The 25,000-nt window shown below is 37.6% G+C and overlaps 1 protein-coding gene across 2 annotated transcripts in view; it reads right to left on the bottom strand.

The window, feature by feature from the left end:
- Positions 1-25,000, bottom strand: part of LOC127063155 (E3 ubiquitin-protein ligase MIB1) — a 414,767-nt gene that overhangs the window by 330,454 nt on the left and 59,313 nt on the right. The window lies entirely within an intron of this gene.

Below are 25,000 nucleotides of genomic sequence, written 5' to 3'. Positions count from 1 at the left end.
AGTCAGTCAGGCGAATAAAGTAATACTCGACAATCGATAATATAATCTTATTACTAAAACTTCAGAGGTCGTGTCAAGGTATAAAAAGAAAGAAGAAAAAAAAAATAAGTAAATAAATGAAAAAGAAAAAGAAGAAAGAAAAAATTCGATTCAACATCGAATAAAGAAGGAGAAGAATAAGAATAACAATAAGAATAAGAATAAAAAGAAAAATAAGAAGAAAAGCTAAAAGGACTTTTAGCACGTTCACCGTGAGTCCCTTTAGAAGCCTACGCTTCTATCAAACGTAAAGTCAAGGGCTTGGTCCCTCCCTCCACACCATCAACCCCTACTATTACCCCCTCCATTTCGTTAAATCACACAACAATAGTCCAAGGCTCGTGGATATCGATGATGGAAATCGGATCCACCAATAGTTCCTGCGAAAAGATGAGGATTGTCCTTCTTTCAAGTGGAAAATCTCTCTCTCTCTCTCTCTCTTTCTTTCTCTTTCAGCAATATATAAGAAGAGAAAGAGAAAGAGAAATAGAGAAGGAGAATAAACGAGTCAGACGGTGCGAACAACCAAGCTGGTACCAGCAATCGTCGTTTCGAAGGCTACTAAGGATACAACCTCCCCATTCCCGGTCACCGCACCCTTCATCCCCCAAAACATACTCTCTTCTCTCTTTTAAAAGAAAGGGGAGAGAGAGAGAGAGAGAGAGAACTAAAGCAAGCTGAGAGAGATAGGCCAAAGGAAAGCAAACCAAACTAAACATGACCAAAGCGAGGCTGTGAGAGACTCGGTTGGAATCAACTAAGCCCATCCAAGGGCTGGCTAAACGGCAAAGTTATCTAATCCAACTTCTCCGTCCTAGACGATGGCGTCGAGTGTGTGTGTATGTGTGTGTGTGTGTGTGTGTGTATGTATATAGCGTATGGGCAGCATAGCCCAATGGAAAGACAAGACACGACATTGAAAGAGAAAAAGAGAAAGAGAAATGCACATACACAGAGAGAAAGAGTAGGTATGGCGGTGGCAACATACACCTATATACCTTACACTTAGGCACACATACAAACTAAGGATCCTCCTTTTACTCCTTCGGGCTAGCTACTGGAAGGTTAGCAAGTTTATTCTTGCGGTGCTCGATCTCTCGCTTACCTCTTTAATTACTCTTGCCGGAAGGTTGTGTTTAATCAAGCATTCTTCGCTTTCTCGTATATTCTAGAGAGAATCTAGAAGACGAATGGCATTTTCTTGACGAAACGAACGATACCAAGTACACTTCTGCATCATCTATCTATCAGGTTCTCGTTTGATTTGGTTTGCTTCGATTCAATTCAATTCGATTCAATTCGATTCGATTCGATTCGATTCGATTCGACTTGGTTCTCACGCGTAAACTCGAGAAAATAAGGGGAGGACAACTAACATAAACCACGTCTTAGATCTGCTTTGGGTAACTTTTCTAATCCTTCGTTAATCGTGGTGAACCGGAGCAGCTGTTATACCAACTGGTGGCTTGTTTAAGATAGATAGAAAGAGAGATAGATAAATAGATAGATAGATACATAGATAGATACATAGATAGATAGATGAAGAGAGAGAGAGAGAGAGAGAACTATCTCGAGATAAGGTTTCCTAAGGACCAGTTCAAGCTTTGACCAGATCAACGGTTGAACCCGAAATCCCTATACGAGGTACGTCCCTGTCGAGAGCGTTGCGGTACGTTCCTAGCCGAGCTCTCCGCAAGATCTATCTTCAGGAATCCTCAACCTCCTTCTCCTCCTTCTCCTCCTTCACCACTACCACCATTTCCTCTTCCTCCTCCTCCTCCTCCTCCTTCCCTTTCTATCTCTCTCTCTCTCTCTCTCTCTCTCTCTCTCTTACCTTTACGTCTTACGAGTAGTACGATACGGCTAACCCGGAAACCGTTCAATGCGCATTCACCGCAATTCTGACCTCCATACCCAAGGGCAGGAGTAAACCACCCTCTCTCTCTCTTTTCAAGAGAGGGAGAGAGAGAGAGAAAGAGTTTGCTAGCTAGCTCGCTCTTCTCAGGTGGATCAAACCGAATAACGTTTCTACAAGGATACTGGATTACCTATAGAAGAAAAGTATAGTATTACGTACGTTTCGGTTTGCCTTAGAAAGAGAGAGAGAGAGAGAGAGAGAGAGAGAGAGAGAGAGAGGAGGAGAAGAGGTAAGTAAAGATTTCTCTTTTTTGATTCCATCCTTGTCTAACATGTAGATATCGGTATAGCTAGTAACCCTTAAAAATAATCTTGCAAAAGCTTCTTGAATAGGAAAGAGAAATTGAACAAAAAAAGAATATATATATATGTATATGCATGTGATGTATATGTATATATGTGTGTGTGTATAAGAAAGAAGGAAGACGACGGATTCAAAGGGAGACTTTCTTATCAGCAACGACCGAGTTCCGTTGAACGAGCCGAGTGATTAATCGTGCTATTATCAACGAACCGATTAAAGAGACCTTACGATCGCCCTACTACGTCGAGTACGACCCACTAGGATACCAAAGCATGTTGGTCTTGGTCAAAGGATCCGAGTTTAGTTCCTGAAATACCTACCTTATCTCCAAACTATTCTCTCTACTGTGATTTCTTTGAGAAAATTACAATTATTCTTGTTTCAAACGATAAAGGAGATAAAGAATAGCGATTTAATTAAGAAACCTTAGTAGTAAGGACCTTAGTAATTAATGAAAAAGTTTCCATCGGTATAATTTATCCTTTTACTTCAAGACTAATAATAATTATATTTCAAACGTGATACTTCTATTAAAATAATAAAAAAAAAAAGAAACAAAAAAAAAACGAAAAAGAAGAAGAAGAAAGGCGATATGGTAATACTTTCGATTAAAAAAACGAACATCCATGTCACTTTATTGAAACTGATTTTGTCCAAGTTAAATCGATTTCAAAAAGGAAATAAAAAATATATAATAAATTACACAATACAATTTACTATTTATAAACTAGAAATGAAGAATGTATAGTAAATTATATAGTACTATTTACGTACAGTACATAAAAAATGTATGTCTCTCTCTCTCTCTCTCTCCCACCCTCTCCTTTTTCCTTTACATATATGTGTGGTCTTATGAGAGAGAAAGAGAAAGAGAGAAAATTTCGATCGATTAACGACATTACGGCAAATCGTAAAGTACGTTGACATGAAGGAAAGGGTTTCCGTGACGGGCGATAAATCACGGTTCATAGAAATCGGCGACCTTAGGAAACTCTCGTCTCTCTCTCTCTCTCTCTCTCTCTCTCTCTTACTCTCTCTCTTTCTCTCTCTCCCTCTTACTTTTGTCGAAGCTGAACACCATCGGCGTTCGACGATATCCGGTAACGTAGATGGAAACGTTTCAGGACGCGGAAATTACCGGAAATCCCTCTCTTTTCACTGAAGAGAGGGCGCGACGTTACTACGGTTAAAGCCGTAATTCATTGCTCTACCCTTTATCCCGATAATATACTCAGGGGGGTAAGTGCGATTAAGACCACGTGCGTCCTACCCTCCTACAATCGGGTCTCTCTTTATCTCTCTCTCTCTCTCTCTTTCTTTCTTTCTTTCTCTCTTACACAGGAGTGTACCATTAAGTTCTACGATAGGATTCTACATTTCTTCGTTCTGCAATCGTACGGATTCCCGCTAACGAATCTAACCAATCGAAATCTCGTTGAAAACAAAAGGAATAGATCGAACGTAGTAGATACAGGTACGAGATCGGAAGAGAGAGATCGAATGAAAAATACACAAAGAAAAAGGGGAAAGAAAAATAGTACGAAAGAAAGGGGGAAAAGAGAAAAGGGAGAAAAGCAAAAGAAAAAAGAAAAACGAAGCCTTTAATAAACGATTTTCCAAAGAAGAATAGGATGGCAAAAGCAACGATAGTAACAACAACGTTCGAAGCTGTTAAGGGTTACCAAGGGCATTCCGTGCGTTTGTGTGTGTTGGTACATCGTTCGAGAGAGATAGAGATAGATAGAGAGAGAGAGAGAGAGAGAGAGAGACAGAGTGGGTGGGAGAAGGAGTGAGAGAGGATGAGAAAGGGTGGAAGGGAGGAAGGGAGGGAGGAAGGAGGGAGGAGGGTAGACCAAAAGGCGGTTTGCGGTGGGACGCGGTAAGCGGCAATGAATTAATCGCCGTGAACGGTGCAAGCTCGGCCCGAGCCACGACCAAAATCCCACGCTGGCCCTCCTCCGTCCTCCGTCCTCTTCTGTCCTTCTCCCTCTCTACCATCCATCCTCCTTCGTTCTCCTTCCACCCCATAAGCCTCCTAAACCTGTAATGCCGCCGACCACAGCCACCGTCTCTTCCTCTTCACTCCGCTTGTTTCCTAAAGCGCACGTGCGACTACGTACGACCAAGGGAGACACAGAAAGCGAGAGAGAGAGAGAGAGAGAGAGAGAGAGAGAGAGAAAGAGAGAGAAGAGCATTGTATTAAACCGACAAACGATGCAAGCTCCTGTTCGTTCGATGCTAAGGAGATTAAAACTCGAACATCCAATTATATAAAGCGAGTGCTTATCGAAATGTACAAAACAAAACGTATTGTTATCTACGTATACTTAGGATAGATCGTTTTCTCTTAATCTCGAAAATTATTAGTCTTTTAACCTTTCATTTATGTCCTCTCTCTCTTTCTTTCTCTCTTTACATTTCCTATTCCCCTCTCTATTTCTCTTATTCATTTGATTGCAGTCATTCTTTCTCTTGACAAAACTTGACAGAGAAAAATAAGGGTTGATTTTATCTACTTCGAAATAATAATCGTCGTCGTCGTCGTCGTCGTCCATTCTCACTCCTCGTCAATCGGTGTTGTTCGCTTTCGAAAATGTTCAGCTTTCGATGATCTACACTATCGTCTTCGTTTCAATGTTTAATTTTTCATTTCATCGAACGTTCGTCTTGATTTGTTCTTTTCTTCTTTCTTCTTTTCGTTTCGTATATATATATATTTTTTTTTGGGGGGGGAGGGATTTTTTATTTTTCGTCTTTTGTTCTTCGTATTTCTTTTTCATCTTCATTCTAGCATATCCCTTCTCTGTCCATTTTATTTTTCTTCATTCGCTTCCGTGCAAAACCATTGCAACTTTAAATGCGATTTCACGATAGAAATCTATGTGTCTCTTTTTCGATTTATACATATATCGTGTATGTGTGTGTGTGTGTGTGTGTGTATACATATATATGCATTTTGTGTGGAATCAATAGACAAGGAAGTCGATTCTTTTCAACGATAGAATCGTTAAAAGCATTTCGATGGCGCTCGATTTAAGTCGAAAATAATGTTTTCTCCTGATCTCACAGTAAGCGATATTTTTTTCTCCTCTCTCTTCTCTCCCTCGTTCTACCCCCTTCTTCCAACCCTTCCGACAAAGTCCTTCTTGTTCTTCGACTTCGAGAGCAAGTTCTCTTGTCGTCGTTGGCCATCTCGAATTTAAAAAAATAAAAAGAAATTCGTCGAACCAATCTTCTTTCGATTTGACGACTCCCTTTATTTTTTTCTTCTTTTTTTTTTCTTATTTATTTCTCTCTCTCTCTCTCTCTCTCTCTCTCTCTCTCTCTCTCTCTCATTACTTTTTCTTTCTTTTTCATTATGAAAACGTGAAATGACGAGTTGATATTAAAAATGTTAATTTATCATTCGACAGAGTAACGAGTGGGTGGTAAGGGTGGAGGGTTGAAGAGGAGGGTGAAAATTGGAAAGGAAAAAAGACGATGAAAAAAAAAGTTTTATGAAGGATTAATAATTATTATAGTATTCAATAACGTAGTACGTCCCTCTCGATAATTCGATACTAGCTCTTACGACATTATCAAATATTCGACATATTGATATAATTTCGAATATCTGGCACATCGATAACATCGAATATGTTACCGGTATCGAAATTCGATATTAAGCTTCGTACGTCGCGGAGCTCTCCACAAATTGGTCGTAGCAAGAAAACGGAGAAAATCGAAAAGAATTTAACGTACTCGCTTGGACCGATCACGAAATAAGCTGATATATATATATATATCTTTCTCTATCTATCTTATCGAACAAATCATTTCATTTGGATCGTACAAATCATGATCGAATGATCGTAGAGAATAGAAGAAATTTTTCGGAAAGACGGGACGAGATGAATTGTGTTAGAGCCATTAACTCGATTCGAACCGATTCGATTCGATAAAAATTGAAAAAAAAAAAAATGTTGGAATGATCCTATTAGAGATATAAATACAAATTTCCTTGGAAAACTTGAAAGATAAGAAATTATTCTCGAATGGAAATTTTTTGACGAGAGAGAGAACGTGAACGTTCGGAAATAAAAAATTTGCGAACGATTCGTGTTAGGAATAAGAGAAAAAAAAAGAAGTAAAAGAAAAAAAAAAAAAAAAAAAAAGAAAAATATCATGTGTGAAATATTAGATGATGGAACGTTCGTTGATACCGTCTACTCGTTACTCGACGAGTGCAAGAAGAAAGGTAGGCAGCAACGGAACGCATCGACTCGACCTATTTCGCCGTCCATTCGGTCTATTCGAAGCGTCCATCTCGCTTCTCCAAACGTTTCAAGCCAAACTTACTTTTACTATCCCCGTTGCTGCTTCTGCTGCTGCTACTGCTTCTGCTTCTGCTTCTGCTGAATGCATGCAACGCTGCACTTCCCTATCGGCTATCTCCTATCGTCTATCTACTCCACTTGCATACTGGATTTAGACCGTTCGGTACGTCGGTATGTATTATACGTATAGGTGTGTGTGTGTGTACACGTATATATTATATATGTAATATATATGCATGTAGGTACGTATCCATGTATGTACGTACGTAAATATGTGTAAGTGTGTATACACACATATATACATACATGGCCGCGGAATCGAGGTTAAACGCTTATTTCTATTCTGGCTTTCTAAAGTACGGCCTATGACTTTCTTTTTCTTTCTGACTCTAATTATTGAGAAATTTCACGACGAATAAAGTTTTATCTTTTTTCAATGTTACTTCGTTATTCTTATTTATTTATTTATCTATTTATATCTATATGTATTGTGCAAAAGATACAATAAATATTGGATTTTTTATTACTTATATCTACGTACATATACACATATTGTGTGAATGAAAAGAAAAAGAAAAAAAAAGAAAAATAAAAAAAATAAAAAAATAAAAAAAAAAGAAAATAGATCTTGGAAAATCTAAAACGCTATTGAAATTCCTCCTCCTCTCTCTCTCTCTCCCTCCCTCTCTCTCTCTCTCTCTGCTTCTCTCTTTCTCTCTACATCTGCCGGAAATTCTAACCCCGAAGAGGAATGCGAGAGAGTACGCTACGTTACAAGGGAGTAGTTGGGGGTTAAAGGCAACATTAATCAGCGTCACGAGACCTTTCGTAGGTTCACGTAGAAACAAAGGGTAGCTACCCCTATCCTCGTACCCTTTTGAACTTCCCCTTTCTCTCTCTCTCTCTCTCTCTCTCTCTCTCTCTCTCACTCTCCCTCATCCCCATTCTTGATGTCAACCGGAACATGACACGTCGTTCGATTCTTCAATATAAAAAAAAAAAGAGAAAAAAGAAAAGGAAAAAGAAAATAAATGGAATTTCTACTTCCGTGATAAGAAATAAAAAAAGACAAGATTAATCGAAACAATGTAACACCGCAAAGAGAAAAAAAATATATATATATATACACGCTTGTAAGTAACACAAAAGTATATATTACACTTATATATGTACACTTTGTGCACACATACGTACACAAAGAAAGAAAGAAAGAAAGAAAGGATAAAAAAAAGAGAAACAGCAAAATAAGCAAATAATTAAATAAACATATAAACGGAAAGAAAAAGAAAAAAAAAAAGAGCGACAGAGATAGAGAGATATAAAGACACACACGCGCCTGCACACACAGAAATTCGAAAGAACAACATAGACAAAAGTACAAGATATAAGGAAAGGATTCGTAAAAGAAAAAGATGGCGGTGGGAGGAAGCAAAAGTAAGTTTAGCAGTGTTCAGCAGCGTGTGGAGCTACCGGCTGCAACGTCTAGCAAGTTGGCTGCGTTGTCCTTTGGCCCCTATTCGTTCCCGTTTCAGGATTTCTAGCGGTGCAAGTCCTAGCTTGAAGTTGCACAGTAGGAAAGTTCGGTAAGCCGGTCGCGACGATATCTTCTCTTCGCCCTTTCCAAACTCGCCTTTCCTTCTCCTATCTCGTTCTTCCTCTTTCTCTCTCTCTCTCTCTCTATCTCTCTCTCTTTCTCTCTTTCCCTCTTGCACCCCTTTCTGTCTCCTATTCAACCCACTCCTCTTCATCCCTTCTCTTACTACTTCGACCTCGCGAAGAGAAGATAACAACGCGTAGTCTTATCTCCAAAAGTTTTACCTTAACGTATATTATTGCTATTACTTTTCTTTTTATAAGGTCTCGTAATATATTTTAAGTTCGAACTGCTGATCTACCTGATCAACTACTGATCAGTAATTCTTCTCTTAGATCGATTAGTTCTTATAGATCGAAATAAAACAATTCAATGTTAAATTAAGAGTCTCGTTGATGTTAAGATATATTTGAATCGATTTCTAATTAATTATTCTCTATTAACTATTTCTAATCAAGATTAAATATCTGCTATTTTATTTATTTATTTTGTTTTATTTTTTATTTGTTATTAATTTTCGCCTTGGGAATTAATAGATATAAATTTCGAGTGATCGTAATTAAAGGTAACAAGCGTAACTCGTGAAAATGAATTGGCTCGGAGGAATTACGTCTATTAAGATCCTTTTTGTCGAATAATTGTCTCAAAGTTGGCGACGTCGTCGCGAAGTCAAAAACGAAGAGGCAAAGAAAGAGAAAGAGAAAGAATGAGTGAGTGAGCGAAAGAAACAGAGAGAGAGAGAGAGGTGAGAGACAAAAACGATGAAAGAAGCTTTCCTCGGAAAAGTAGTTCCGACAAAACAGAAAAGTCAGCCTCTCCCTCTCCCTCTCTCTCTCTCTCTCTCTCTTTCTCTCCTTCTTGCTGTTTTGCAGACTCCTTCCTTCACTTTTACGTTGTCCGCAAAATAGAAGAAAAAGAAACTCGAAGAAAGGAGGAAGTTTTTGGTGGCAGGAAACGTGTACGGAGGTAGCCTCGAATAAACCCTCGGATGGGTGGATACGTACGAACGACAATAGAGTTGCATGCATCGAATTTGTTGAAAAATAAAAAGAAAATAAAAAAAATAAAAGAAAGAAAAAAGTAAAAAAGAAAAAAGAACATTACGACCGTAATAATTTTTCAAATAAACGCGAGCAAGTAAATAAACGGATTACGAACGAGCGTATACTATCGAATTAAATTTCTTCACCTTTTTATAACTAAATAAATAAATAAATAAATAAATAAATAAATAAATAAAGACGACCAGTTACTTCGATCGATAGATCTTTCAATTCGATTCGATTTAATTAAAATTTTCTTTTTTCTTTTCTTTTGTCATTCTTACATTACACTTACAGTAGTTCGATGAAACAACTTGGAGAACGTACACGTGCATCCTAAAGATTAAGCATGATGAATCATCATCATCATGCATCATGATGAATGATGATGATGATGATGATGATGACGACGATGCTGACGTAGATGCAGTAATGATTTGTAAATAATTGAAAATAGATAAGAGGAATATTGTTTCGTAATGGTTGGTCGGTCGGAGGGTCGGTCGTTTCGCGATTGAAACGTTTGAACGTTTATACGGAAACGTTTTCTAGGTAGCACATCGACTTTTTTAAAAGGGAGTATGTATGTAGAGCAAGGCTCTCGGAGGGTTCGAGAGAAATCGGAGGTACATTTTCACGGACGATAAACCTGAGGCGAATTTATTTGCGATTCTCGATGCTCTCTTCCACGCTCCATTAAATGTCCTTCGCTTCGCGCGATCGTAACTTCCGACGATAAGACGTCGCATTCTTTTCCACGTTTATTCCTTCGAACCAGAGACACGTAGGTATGCGCAATATTTTTTTTCCCTTTTTCTCTCTTTTGATTTCTCTCGTTCTTTTCCTTCTCCTTTCTTTTTTCTCTTGTATTTATTGTTTTTTTTGTTTTTGTTTTCGGACGCACGCTTTTATCGCGAACAGAGAAGGAAACGAAACAAAAAGTAAGAAAAAAAAAAAAATTAGAGAATGCTTTTTTCGCGAACCACTGGCGTTATTTTTTTTTTCTTCTTTTCTTTTCTTTTTGTTACTTTCTTGCTCTTTTTTCTTTTTTTTTTTTAAACTCGTTTACTCGATCTCTCAACGTAGACGAGCGTGGATTTGCAAAAGAGAAACACTCATCCGTCGAGACACGATCGGCCATTCTGGGTTACAACGTACGTGCATTTGCACGAAACAATCGTTTACATTTGTTGCAATTGTTACCCTCGGCTAAAATCTTGACGTCATTCTCGACAAAAATGTATATATATATATATATATATATATATATATATATATATTGTTTTTTGTAATCACTTAGAGAAACACACTTTGTCAATACATCACATCCGATGTTTTAAGAAATTATATCTACGAACATTCGTGCAATCATATTCGATAGATAAATATAAAAACAAAACAAAAAAATATATATAATCTATCTAAAAATATATATAATTATACGGATACATTGCGACGTCAATGTGCGCGGTGATCTATGACGCATACCAACCTCGATTAACCGCAGCGGCCACGGCGACACGATGACCTATATAAGATTTGAAATTTTCAATAACCGACCAGATTCTCCGTGATATCTCCCATGGCTGACTCTCAACGGAAAAAAAAATATTTAATAACTATATACGTGTTTGAAAAAAAAAAAAAAAGAAAAAACTTCCATACTAAAATTTATATTACAAAGTCGAAAAAAAAATTTGTTTCATCAAAAAACAAATGTTTCATCATATTACTTAATAAATTTTAATTTCTTTTATAATTTATTTCTTGAATGGAAATACGATTTTTTTCTAACATTTTCTCCTTTTCTTTTTCTACCCTCAAATAAAACTATAAGGAAGTGCATAGGTAAGTTAAATTAAAACATCGTTTGAATTGACTAATTAAATTCTAACGCGATTAAATAAAAATTAATCATTTAAAACGATTGTCGTTTCAAGTTTCTACGATTTTTAGTTCCATAGATATTCGTGTTTAAAGAAAAAATAAAATGATGAACCGACCGACCTATATAATTTCTTGAAAAAGAGTTACCACCTGATACATTGACCTATATAAATTCCAGAAATCGACTCTGCCAGCCAACGTAAACAGTTTTTGTTTTCTTTCTCTCTCTTTTTTTTTTCTTTCTTTCTTTTTTATCCGACTACTACGTTCGTACTCACACATGCGTCGACCCATTCATAAACGTAGCCATTCCAACATCCGCAGAAATAATCAATCGAGATATTTCGAACGATCATATCTCCGGAAGGAATTGCTATAAAGACTCGAAACGAAGACCATTAAAAAGTTAAAAAAAGAAATAACCTAAGGTTCGTGTGTAGAGAATTAAGAAAAATAAAAAAATAAATAAATAAATAAAAAATAAACAAACGAACGAATAGAAATCGCGTCCAAGTTCAAACGTTTCGTATAAAAATTCTACGCTAAATCCGACGAAAAAAGAAGCATACTTTTCTCTTTCTTTCGATACAAGAGTACAATCCCAAGAGGGAAAAAAAAATGATAATAAATAAATAAAACAAAACGAAAGAAAGAAAGAAAGAAAGAAATAAAAGATACTTCTTCAACGTCCTTGGACCAATTGGACAATACTTTTATTTTGTTTCCTCGATCCTTCGATTTTTATATCAACACACAATCGCGTAGGCGATATTTACGAGTCGATTTCTTTTTTCTTATTCTTTTCCTTTTTCTTTTTTTTTTTATTTTTCTTTACCCACTCTCGGCCCTCGAGAAGAAAACTACGATCCACTATTCGAATCTTTTCCTCGTTTTCCCTTCTCTCTTTACCCTCCTTTCACCCACCCGATTTTTCTACTTTCCTAGATCCTTCTTTTTTTATTTTTTATTTTTTTTACTTTCTTTCTCTGTTCTTTTCTTTTCTCCTCTCTCTTCTCTTCTCTTTTCTTTTCTTTTCTTTTCTTTTCTTTTCTTTTCTTTTCTTTTCTGCCAGCTTGCAACGATAACGGGCAAAGGCAACAAGGTGCCAGCGAACGGGCACCGTTTTCCACAGCTGTCGCCTGCCATATTTCCATCTCTCGATTTCCTCGAGTGTTCAACAGTGAGAGAAAGACGAACGTGACCACCCCAGCCGACTCTACCGTCTTCTGATCATCCCCCACCCCTTGACCAGCCCTTCTACGACGACTCAACACCCTTTATCGGTACCATTTCGAGGGAATATATCCACGTTCGTTTTTACTTTCTTTTCTTTTTTCTATTTTTCCTTCTCTTTTCTCTTCTTCTCTTTTCTTTTTGTTATTTACGATAAGATAGTAAAAAAATTTCGGACACACACACACACGCACATATTATTATATATCTATAATAAATTTATCTACTAAGGAAACGTATCTACTAAAAGATCGTTTCGACGAAAAATATTAGTGAATTATAGCGAGGTCGCTTTATCCTTTAGATATATACGCGTGTATGTATTTTATCTCTACTCATTTTACAACGATCGATTTTATTTGATTCCCCTGTGAAAAACGAAAATTCGTCGAAGCTCTCTTAAACTTGAAAGTATTATAAACTTGAGAGATTGGATGATAAAAGTGATGAACGAAGATATCTTCGACGAAATAAAGAATTAATAAAGGAATATGATAAAAGATTAAGAATCGACTTGATGGCTCGGAGCACAACTTTTCTTTCTTGCTCGTTCTATTTTTATTATTATTGTAATCAATTTCTTTTTTTGCTTTCTTTTTTCTTGTATATTTTTCCTGAAATAGGATTTTCTTGCTCGGTTGCGCGATTCAGTACTCGTAAAATGTTGTTAAAAGTGATACGGCGCTAAGTTTGAAAAGAAACGAGAAACAGACAAAGAGAGAGACAAAGAGAGAGAAAGACAGAGAGAGAGAGAGAGAGAGAGGGAGGGAGGGGGAGAAGAACACGAGAAAAGAGAAACATAAAACGCCACTCTGCACCGGAATAGTAAAACGCTTTCACGTTGAAGAAGTTCTTCCGTTTCTACTCGGAGCCAATTTCAGTTGGAAAATTTGGAAAATTTCGTGAGATAACAGAGATTAAGCTGATATTTCGACAAACTCATGTAAAGTTAACATCCCCCTCTTCTCTCGTAGACATGATCTCTCTCTCACACACACACACACACACACATCCACATTTCGTCAAATTCAGATTTAAAAAAATCGATCGATTTAACGATAATTGAATTTTTTAACATATGTCGAAGATTATATGACTGAGAAAGAAAAAATATATACATGTGTGTGCGTGTGTTTGTATTCTTTTTGTATAAAAAATTGGTTAATATGGAACAAATGAAATTATTGTCCAGTCATATTACTATAACGAACGAAGGGTAAAATATTTCAAGATGGCTCGACGTACATATGTATAACGTGTACCAGTTAAGCCCGCATCTGTATACGACGTGATATTACGCTCCACGTTTCCTTTGTGAGAACGATATAAACGTTATAAACTACGAAAAGGTAAGTATAATAAAACTGAAAGCGCGCGTTACGTATATTGTAAACGTTGGCGTACGTACGTACGTACATACGTACATACGTCTATGTATGTATATAGTTAGAGTCAAGTCCAAAGGACTGTCGTGGACTAAGCGTACCATCCTCAACCAACGTAACATGCTTTCCTCTATCTTTCTCTTTTTCCCTCTATCTCTCTCACTCTTGTTCTCTCTTTCTCTCTCTCTTTCTCTTCAAAGAGTCCACACAAACGAAATGAAAGATGAAAACGGTAACTATTAAAATCCGAGGAACGTAAAGTTCGCGCTGCGAGTATAAATGTCAATGAATAGAAAAACAGAAAGAAAGAGAGAGAGAGAAAAAAGGAAGAAAAAAAATAAGAAGAAAGAAATAAACAAAAAAGAAAAACAAAAAAAAAGCGCAAGATTAATATCAAAGCCCTGTCTCTTAACTCGACCATTGTAAGACTGAAGTTGAGAAATGAGAAATAGAAAAAACGAAAGATAGGAAGGACAGAAAAGAAGATTTAATTAATTGCAACCGACTCTTATTACAAATTAATATTAATTAAAGAAAGATCGCCATTATGACACGTCAATGCCTAAGTGCAACGAAATATTATTCGTTCGAATGCTCAAACAAATGTGCAAGTTCTAATAATAAGAAAAAAAAAATAATAAAAGAAAAAAAATAATAAAAACAAAAAAAATAAAAACAAAAAATAAGAACAAAAATAAGATCAAAAGACGAAAAAAAAAAAAATACGATATCGTTAAATATCGTGTCTGACGAATATCGAATAAAGAAAAGACCAAAGGACGTACTACTGTAATAACGTATAATTTTTATCACGAAATAAAAAGAAAAAGAAGTAAGAAGGAAGGAAGAGGTAGAAAGAAAAAAAAAAAGAATGAGAAAGGAAGAGAAAAGAAAGAGAAAAAAAATAAAGAAAGAAGAGGATGCGTATGCGCTTTGCATGGGGTGGAGCAAACGGGCCTGCAAATTTCCAACAGGCGGCGCCACTGTTCCGAGAACTTGCTAGCTAACTCGCTGCACCTCCTACGCCTCCTTCACAACGAACGAACGAACGAACGAACGAACGAACGAATGAACGAACGAATAAACGAGAAAGAGCGAGGGAGAGAAAGAGAAAGTAGAAGGGAGAATGTCTGCTAATCCTTTACAGGGAATTCGAGTGATAAATTCCGTAAATCCCTGTTCAAGCACACCCTTGCACCGAGCCATCTACCCTTACCATTAGCCCTCTTCTTCCATCCTCTTTGCTCCACCTCCTCTTTCTCCTCTTTCTCTTTCTCCTCCTCCTCTTAACACACCGGTGTGTACCACCATCATCCCCCACACTCCGTTCTTCGTCCCTCTAAAGCCATCCAGCTGAAATCTAGGATGGACTACCCAACCCCAGGACTTCTCGAAAAAGTAGAAAACTGCGATTACAAAGACGTCTCTCTCTCTCTCTCTCTCTCTCTCTCTCTTTTTCTCTCTCTCTCTCTCACACACACACACGCACATAGACAAACGCAGACTGTCACTCTCTCCTTCTCTTTCTTTCCTTCTTTCTTTTCTACTTTATTATCTCTATCTTTCTTCCTTCTCTCGGATCCTTACACCACCGCTTACCTTCTTCTTTTCTCATTCTTCTACAAGATCCGAGTTCCTCCCTTCCCCTATCTCCTCTACCCCAAGCAAGTCCCTACCCCCTTTTCTCCCATCCTCATCCATCCACTCTCCTCACACCATGGATTAAAACTTTAACACTTTGTTACCCTTTTTCAGTGCGCCGCTACGGAGGAACGAAAAAGGAAGAAAAGGTGAAAGAGGAAAAGGTAGAGAATGAGGAGAAGGAAGAAGACCGTGAGAGTAGGATCGTACACGAGCGAACAAACGAAGGAGGAAAAAGGGGTGGATAGGGACGGGGGTGGTGATGATGGTGGTGGTAGTGGTGGTAGTGGTGGTGGTGGTGGTAGTGCTGGTGGTGATGGTGGTAAGTGGGTGGATGGATGATGGGTGGTTGGGTGATGGTGATGGTGATGGTGACGATGGTGGTGGTTGTGAAGGGAGTAAGGGGTATGGGTTCTGAAAGACCAGCTCGTAATCCGTAGCTTCCGCTACGTTGGACAAATTTCACTCTACGAGAGAATTTCGCTTTTGATAAAACGCCCCATTTTGCATTTTACACATTCGACGAAGAAGAACGTCACGGCCGAAGTGACAGTAGGAAGAAGGGTGAGAAAGAAAGAAAGGAGAAAGAGAACTTTGAAAATTTGAAGAATCCCTAGAGATCGATAGAGAAACATCTACGATCTCTCGGGATCATAGTTGAGAAAAATAGTAAAATTTTTCTAAAGCTAGATAAATCATTACACTATTGTATAAGTAAAGATAAAATGTTCGTTCGATATGTACAAGTCGATATATATAAATGTTTGTTCGATATATATAAAATATCGTTCGATACATATATATATATATATATAACATGCAATTTTAATATAAAAAATCAATGTATGGTCTGAAATCGTATCTAAAAAAATATATATCGAAAAAAGATATATATATAGAGAGAGAATATATATTACATATAATTTTGATAAAAATCCATGTTTCGTTTAAAAACATATATTAAAAAAATACGTATAACTAGACATATATTACATGTACTTTTAATAAAAATCTAGGTTTCGTCTAAAATAGTGTCTAAAAATTTGAAATATAAGTAATATACCGGGATATGATAACGTTAAGGTATGTCTTCCCAGGACATACTGATGTTATAGAATCTCGTAAAGTATGCGTTGTAACGAGTCCCACGGCTACGTTTAAGCGTAATATCGCGAGAATTTAAAGCAGGTACTCTCGGACGCAGGTACGACGTAAGAACGAGTTCGGTCGACGTCAGATACAGTGTATATAATATATATATGTGTGTGTGTGTATATATATATGTATGGATGTATATATATGCATGTAATAGAGCTAGATAGAGAGAAAGGGAGAGAAAGAGGGGAGAAAGGATCCTTGGAGGATGCGATTACTCGGTGAACTGAAGTACCTAACTGCGAGCCATAACTATCGAGTAATCGTCGAGTAGGTACAGGAAGAGTACCCTTTCTCTCTTATGTTTAATATTCGCTTCATCTAATCAATCCCTTTTATACCTCCCTCCCTCCCATCTTTCTCTCTCTCTCTCTTTTTCTCTCTATCTCTGTCTTTATATATATATATATATACGAACATGGAATACATAGATACGTATTAGATACACGTATCTGTAACACTTCTTAACAACTTAACGAATAAACTCGATCGTGTTAGTTCGCCGAAGAAAGCTTTCATACATTTCCTTAAAAACATAAAAGAAAAAGAAGAAAAGAAGAAAAAAAAAAGAGAGAGAAAGAAGAAAAGGAAAAAGATCGGAAGAGTTCCGCGGTGATTGTGTGTGCACATGAAGGGAAGCTGGAGAAAGAGGTGGAGAAGAAAAAAAGAAACGAGAAAGAGAGAGAAAGAGAGAGAGAAAAAAAGAACAAAAGGAAAGGAAAGGAAAGGAAAAGAAAAGAATCGGGGGAAAATCGACGATCTCAGGCGGTAGAAAGAGAAAAAGTTGCTTGGAAAGTAAGGATAGGAAAGTTTCGACGGAGCCGAAGACAAAGTAGAAGAAACAAAGGCATACCGCTCTTCTGCCCTCCTCAACCCCTTTTCAGTGGTCCCGCACAGAATTGGAAGCAACTATCCAATTTCCGTTGGAAGCGAGAAGGTTCGAAGAAGAGGTGAGAGAAAGACAGAGAAACTGAGGGAGGAAAGAAGAGAGAAAGAAACTCGCGAACGAAAGAAGAAGAAGAACAAAAACAAGAAGAAGAAGAAGAAGAAGAAGAAGACAACGAAGGAAAAACAAAGATGGAGAGTAACGATGGTGATGGAAGTAATAGTGGGGGTAAAGGTAGAGATAAGAATGTTGGTGGTGGTGGTGATAGTAATGGTAGTGGTCTTATACCGATAGAGGTGAAGGGAAGAGGAAGGTGAGATTCGGCTTAGCGATCAAGCGATCCGGAAAACTCCGACTCCCCCAAAACCTTTGAAAGATTTGATAAACGCTGACGTAACTTTTTTACACTCGTCCATGAAATCTTCGTCGCGCGCGTGGCGAACGACGTTCTCCCATCGAACATTCATCCACCTCCACTCCTTTCTCCCTTAGTTTTCTTCTCCCGAACCCTCTCCTCCTTCTACTCCTTCCTCTACTCCTCCCCTTCTGCCTCCTCCCTCTTCTCTCCTCCCTCCATTACCACCACCCCCTTCACGCGTTCTATTCCTACTCTTCGTTCGTTCTCATCCTACGCTTCTTCCTACTACACCCTTTCTTTCTTGCTATGTTTCTTTATTTTTTCTACTATTCTTCATTCCGTACCAACGAATCAACTTAATAAATTCTCTCGTTTACGAAGAACAGAATCGAAATTACGAATTAAACTGAACTTCGTCGCATCGATTAGAAAGAGAAAAGGATTGTAAAAAGGAAAAGAGAGGGTGGAAAAAGAAGGTCGAAAGATCTTTCGTTATATCGCAATTACGTATTAATCTCGTTGTCGTTGATGAATAGAAGGAAGATAAAAAGAACGATGGATTAAGGTATCTTGTCATACGCACTTATACGTACACATATACATAAATATTATACATGCGTTACGCATGTATGCATAAGTATATAAGTAAATACATATAAGTATTTACATACACGCTTACGTGAATTTTGGAGAAAGAGAAAATGTTGAAATTCGTAGGATCGTCAAAAGAAGATAAAAGGAGATAAGGATCGGTAATCCGCTAACACGCTTTCGGCATGGATAGTAACGTACGCGTGCGCATACCAAAAGCATCCTCTATCTATCTATCTATCTATCTATCTATCTATCTATCTATCTCTCTTTCTTTCTTTCTCTCTCTCTCTCTCTCTCTCTCGTTTTCGTTGAAATACCTCGAGCTCGGCAGACTGCGGAGAGAGCGAGCTTTGTCAGCTCGCTCGGTTGGCGTCTGAGGTGAATGCAGCATTAATACCTACTACCTTTTACTCTCTTCCTCCTCTCTCCTTCCCTCTCTCTCTCTCTCTCTCTTGCTCTTTCTCCATTGCTCATCCCCCTTCGAGTTCTCTTCCTCGTTCCGTTCGACCCACTGAAGCCACGGGCCAACCCCATCCAAACCGGCTCGGCTCCAACAACCGTTAATATCGAATTCTTTGGTACAATTTACGAGAGAACTCCGCGAATTCGGGCGAGGTCGTTTAATCCAAGAAGCAAATCCGGAAAAGAGAGAGAGAGAGAGAGAGAGAGAGAGAGAGAGAGAGAGAGAGAGAGACACAACGCAACGTGACTCGTACATTTCAGTAAAATGTTTCCACTTTTCGATATCCCATCCTCCGACTCCTCCTTCTCGTAGCTCGAAAAATCAATACGGTTTAATTCGAAATCGATAAATTACTACTTATATCCGCGATATACCCGTTCAGCCAGTACCATAACCACTCACTCCATCGGCCGAAGAATAAATATCAAGTTTTAATGAAAAATCGAAAAATATATCCGTTGAAAATTCTTATAACGCTAGTGGAAATCGAAATAATGGCGTTTGATGGAAACTTTAATTAAACGATTTTTATACGTACATACATTAATTGAACATATTTGTACTTTAATTAAATATATTTATACTTTAATTGTACAAATTTAATTTAGACTTTAATTAAACGAGATATATACACTAATCGAGAAAGATCGAAAGTGAAGAAGTAATAACGATTTCTAACGATACCGTCTTACTCATTCTTTCACGTGCCCGAAAGGTAAAAGGATAAACGTGTAAGATAGAGAAGACCAATTCTTGAAAGGAATGAACCAGTGTCGAAGGACGAAGAGAAGAGAAGAGAAGAGAAGACGCTGAAGGGCGTATATTCAGGGCCGCAGATACTCAACGTTACTTCCAAACGATTTGCCTCTCATGCGATTTAACACGGGAGCTATTATAACTTGATATGGATAGATAATAGTACGCTTCCTCGCTCCTCCTTCACTTCCTCTCTCTCTCCTTTCTCTGAGGAAGAGGAGGATCTCTCGATCCTCAGCATGCAACGTAGCATCCACGTTACCCTATAACATGGTCCCCGTTTATGCATAGATGCAGTCAGACTGCCATTATGGGTTTAGACTTCGACGTAGACTCTCGAGATACTTGCCACGCAAAACAAGAGAACCCACTCAAAATTTGTACGCGTACCTATATATACTCTCATAAGAGAATAAGGAGGAGAACTTGTATGGAGGAGGAAAAGGAACAAGATAAAGAGGAAATCGAAGTGGAAGTGGAAGAGACGAAGCGTACACCAAATTGGCTTGTTAACCGTGTGAAAGTAATTCTCGGACGGAATTGTTACAACGGAAACGTTTATACGATAACGATCGATCGATGAATTTTCATTCTAATCTTAGAAAAATATTTTTCTTTCTTTCTTTCTTTTTTTCAACGCGATCATTCCGATCGTATATTACGAACACATTTGTATACGTTTGTATCTCTAAATAATTTCCAATACGTTACGATAAATTAACAATCGATGAATTAACGATCGATTATTCTTTTTCCTTTTGTTTCGAATCGAATCGTCTCCTTCAATTTTTTACGTTCGACCGACAATTTCTCCCATCCCTCCGTACCATCCACTTTCCTCCTACAACTCTCTCGCTTTTCCCTCTCACGCCCATTCCCCCACTATACCACCAGCATTGTCCCATAATAATTATTTAACGGCAGCAAAGTAGTGGAACGAAATTAACAAACTATTGGAAGTAATTAGATCCTCGCCGAGGTAAATTAAATGGCTCGCGCCCGACGACGAGCTATTTAAATGCTCGTCCCCCATTCCCTCCTTCTGTTTTACCCCTCTCTCCATTCGTTCAACCTCGAACCCTTTTCTCCTCTTCGACCTTCCTTCTTACACCCCTTGCAAACCTCATCCCTCGAAGTTTCTATTCTTTCGCTACTTGCTGCATTACAACGACGACGATGTCGACGATGTCGACGATGTCGACAAGAACGACAACGACGACGACACCTTTCTCTAACCATTTCTCCACCATTTTCCTTCCTTCGTTCGTTCGTTCGTTCGTTCGTTCGTAAATAGACACACGAACAACGCGAGCTTTCGAAAGAGTTCCTTCTACCTAATTACAACGACAACTATTCCGAACTTTACGAGCGACTGTCTTCTCAGAAGTCCAATATCGAAACGAATTCTCCGAGGAGTTTTCTCGCGAGCTTCTCATTCCATCTTATATTTTCCATATTTCTCTCGTTCTCTGTCTCTCTTTCTTTCTTTCCCTATCTATCTATCTATTCCTCTTTTTTATCTATAATATCTGAAAGCGTGTTTCATAGAGAGTATATTAAAAATATTTTCTAAAGATGAATCTAACGGAATGAATTTTCATATTAGAGATATATAGTTATGTTATTTATATATTGTATATTTATTATTTAACAAAAGAAAAGAAAGGCAAACGATGATTGATATTATGTTCGATGGAAAAAAGAAAAGGAGATAGGAAAGAAAAAGAAAGGAAAGAAAAATTTCTCAACGATCTCATATATATATATATATATATATATATATATATATATATATATATAAATTAATTAATGAGAAAATTTATCTCGTTCTTCGTAAGAGCTATTAATTTAAAAAAAAAGAAGAAGAAGAAGAAAAGGAGAAAGAAAATAAAAAAAAAAGAATTCCAAAGGAACGTTTCGGGGTCGTAAAGTTTTGGCTTTGGTAGAACTTGTGCGTCGTCCATCGGCCGTCTCTAATTCGAGAGAGTACAGAGAAAATACAGAAAGAGAGAGAAAGAGAAAGAGAGAGAGAGAGAGAGAAAGGAAGAAGGTCGAGGACTATGGAAAACGAGAGAAGTTTCGTCGGCAACCCCGAGAGAATGTATCCTACAAAGCGTTGGAGAACGGTGAGGTCGAGCCACCGTGAGAAAGACCGTGAGTGGTAGCAAAGAAGAAGAGAATGAGAAAGAGAGACACAGACTAAGAGAGAGAGAGAGAGAGAGAGAGAGAAAGAGAAAGAGAGAAAGAGAAGAGTGCACCAGGAGGCCAGGAAATTACGTCTCCGGATGTCCGTTCGTTCGGCTTCAGAGCTTTCTGGAAAGGCATGCCGCTGCCAACGCTGACGACGACACGACGAGGATTCAAGCGAAAACCGGAGCGAGCTAAGGCAGAAAACGAGAGAAAGAGAGAAAAAAAAGAAAGAGAAAGAGAAAGAGAGTGAAAGAGAAAGAGAGAAACGTGTTTGTGAGCGAGCGTTCAGCCGTGCGAGAGAGAAGAAAGTCGGAAGAAGGCTAGCTCGAGAGATTTTCGAGAGCTTTTATCTCAACGAGTGTGTGAGAGAAAGAGAGAGAGAGAGAGAAGATGAGCATCCAAGCTGACACGTCCTGTCGCCTCAACCCATCCTAAAATGTTCGTGACAAAAAGAAATCCTCTCCTCTCCTGCGAGAGACGCGAGAGAATCATCCACGACAAGCCGCGATAACGTACAACTAACCACCAAAAACTACCCCAAGAATTTTACCTAACCTTCTTTTCGACTTTAAGATTCTTCCTAAGAACAATATAATAGTCAGAGATATCTTGCGCGTCATATAGTTAGAGATTTTCTTTTTTTTTTTCTTTTTATTTTCTTTCCTTCCTTTTTGTTCCTTGTGTGTGTGTGTATGTGTGTTTATAATATGGAATAATGCGAATTGTAAAATGTGATCTTATATTTTTTTCTCCATATTTTATAATCCGATTTATCTTAAATCTGGCTATATCTTATCGATTATTGGAGATTTATATATTATATTAAATATTTAGGTTATTATGTTATATTAATATATAAGGTAATTATGATTATATAATAATAATAATAATAATGATGATGATAATGATGATGATGATGAAATGTTATTGATTAACAAGGTATCTTAATTTCTTGATTACGCGTATATATCCAGTGAGACGTTAAATGTTCCGACGAAGTAATATTTTCATGTAAAACACAATGATAATCCTGTGTATGTATAATACGAAATTATAATTTCATAGAGAAATCAATTAATATACACATACACACACACACACACAAATGGAGTGAAGTATCAAACTTTATTTACATAAATTAATATTTACGTCAAATAATTAATGATAGAATTACAGAAATAAAACTAACAAAATAAATGGGCAAAATATAAATAAATTATCTAGATATTACAAAAAAGAAAAAAAATATATACACATACATCGGTTGATAAATCGAACTAATTTTCTCGAAAGAAAATAGTTATAATCATGTGGATCACGAGAAGAGATAAAGTTCACGAATAGCGTACGATCTCTTTGAGATATAATTTCGAAGCGAATAGGTATACGATTCGATAACATTGATGGTCTTCCATGCTCCGGTTATTAATCCGAGCGTGTCTCGAAGTGATAATCAGAGGCGAGCGAATCTCTCCGAGATTCGACTCCCGATTCCCATGAAACTAAATCGAATGAGAAGCTGGAGGAAGGAGACTGTTCCGAACAGGAGAGACTTTGCCGATAGAGAGAGAGAGAGAGAGAGAGAGAGAGAGAGAGAGAGAGAGAGAGAGAGAGAGAGAGAGAGAGAGAGAGAGAGAGAGAGACAGAGAGAGAGAGATTCGATGTAGAATCGAATCTTCGTATCTCTAAAGAGAGAAGGAGAGTGTGAGAGAGAAAGAGAATGACCGAGTAGATCGCACGAAAAACGACAACGTGAAAGCCGGCCAACCGTAAGACGATTCTATCGAAAGATCATTATTTTTACACTCGCACGTGATATACATAGAAAATGTAAGGGTATCCCATTATCGTCGAAACTGAAAATTACCCCTGATCGTCGGCCGATAATGGCCCGATAATAGCCGAATCTGTTATGTTAATAGATATTACTATTAAAAATATCTTCCCATTATTTCTCACGACTATCATTAACAATCGAATGTTATCGGCTGGATAATTTTTTTTCTTTTCTTTTTTTCTCGTTAACTTCTACTCAATTACAAACGCACTCGTGGCCCAAATATAAATAGATAATAAAGTTCGATGAAAGGTAGAACGAGACGAAGATAATTTAAGAAAAAAAAAGGACATTAAAAGGAGAAGGAGAAATAAGAAAAGAAAAGAAAAGAAAAAATAGAAATAAGTAAAAAATTTCGTTCGCTATTGAATCATGCATGATATCTTTTATCTCTCTATCGGTATATCGTATCGAACGTAGCGCAAACCGTGTGTGTCGTTAGAAGAAACTCTTCCCTTGAAATTTTCTAGCGGAACGAATAATATTATTCAGGAGTTCGTCCTGTCGTGATAGCAAGTCCCACTCTGTCTCTCTCTCTCTCTCTCTCTCTCTCTCTCTTTCGCTTATAACTTTTCTCTCCACCTACAGTCTCACCCTCATCCTCACCATCCTCCCCCATTTAATTTATACCGACCGTTCGAAAGTAACGTTATCGTAGATACTCTATATATCGCAGTTGCTCTCTCATAGATCGTAAAATACATAAACCGTGTACACGTCAAGGCGATCGTTTCGCCAGAAGGGATATTACGGCCATTACGAGGAAACCACTGGATATTCCAGTGTCAAGAATCGATCATAATTATGATAGATATGTACGTTACCATACGTTCGAGGATCTAGATAGGAACATCAACCTTCTCACCGTGCTTTGAACCTCTGTCGTTTCTCAATAAAACATACGTCTGTATGTATATGTGTATCATTGCTCGATTATCTACAATACACACACGCGCGTATCTAATAAATAATAGATAAAAATTAATAAGAAAGAAACGAGAAGAAAAAAAAAGAAAAAGAAAAAAGGAAACCAAAAACAGCTGACAATTGTAATGAAAAATTCAATTTGTAGCGAACTAATTCGTAGAAATAAGAAGAGAAAAAAAAAAGAGGATAATCCACCCTCGTTTTACACCCTCCCCTTTTCTCTCCTATCTACTGTGTACAGATAAACTGAAAGCTAGAAATGAAAACGTTTTCGATTGAAATCTCGTTCAACCGGTAATCTTTCTTTTTTCGAAGCTACAGAAAGAAACGTACACGTTAACCTTTATTAAATTTCCAATAGCACCGTTCTCAGCCAGAAAGGGGGTCACGTACACGCTCGTTCTTACCAACGGGACTGAGATGCTCAACTTAGAGACATACCGTACAATGCCAGAGAGACTTGGTATTAGAGTCT

This window comes from Vespula vulgaris, chromosome 4 (assembly GCF_905475345.1).
Source record: "Vespula vulgaris chromosome 4, iyVesVulg1.1, whole genome shotgun sequence".
NCBI lineage: Eukaryota > Metazoa > Arthropoda > Insecta > Hymenoptera > Vespidae > Vespula > Vespula vulgaris.
This window is presented reverse-complemented; position numbering and strand designations above follow the sequence as displayed.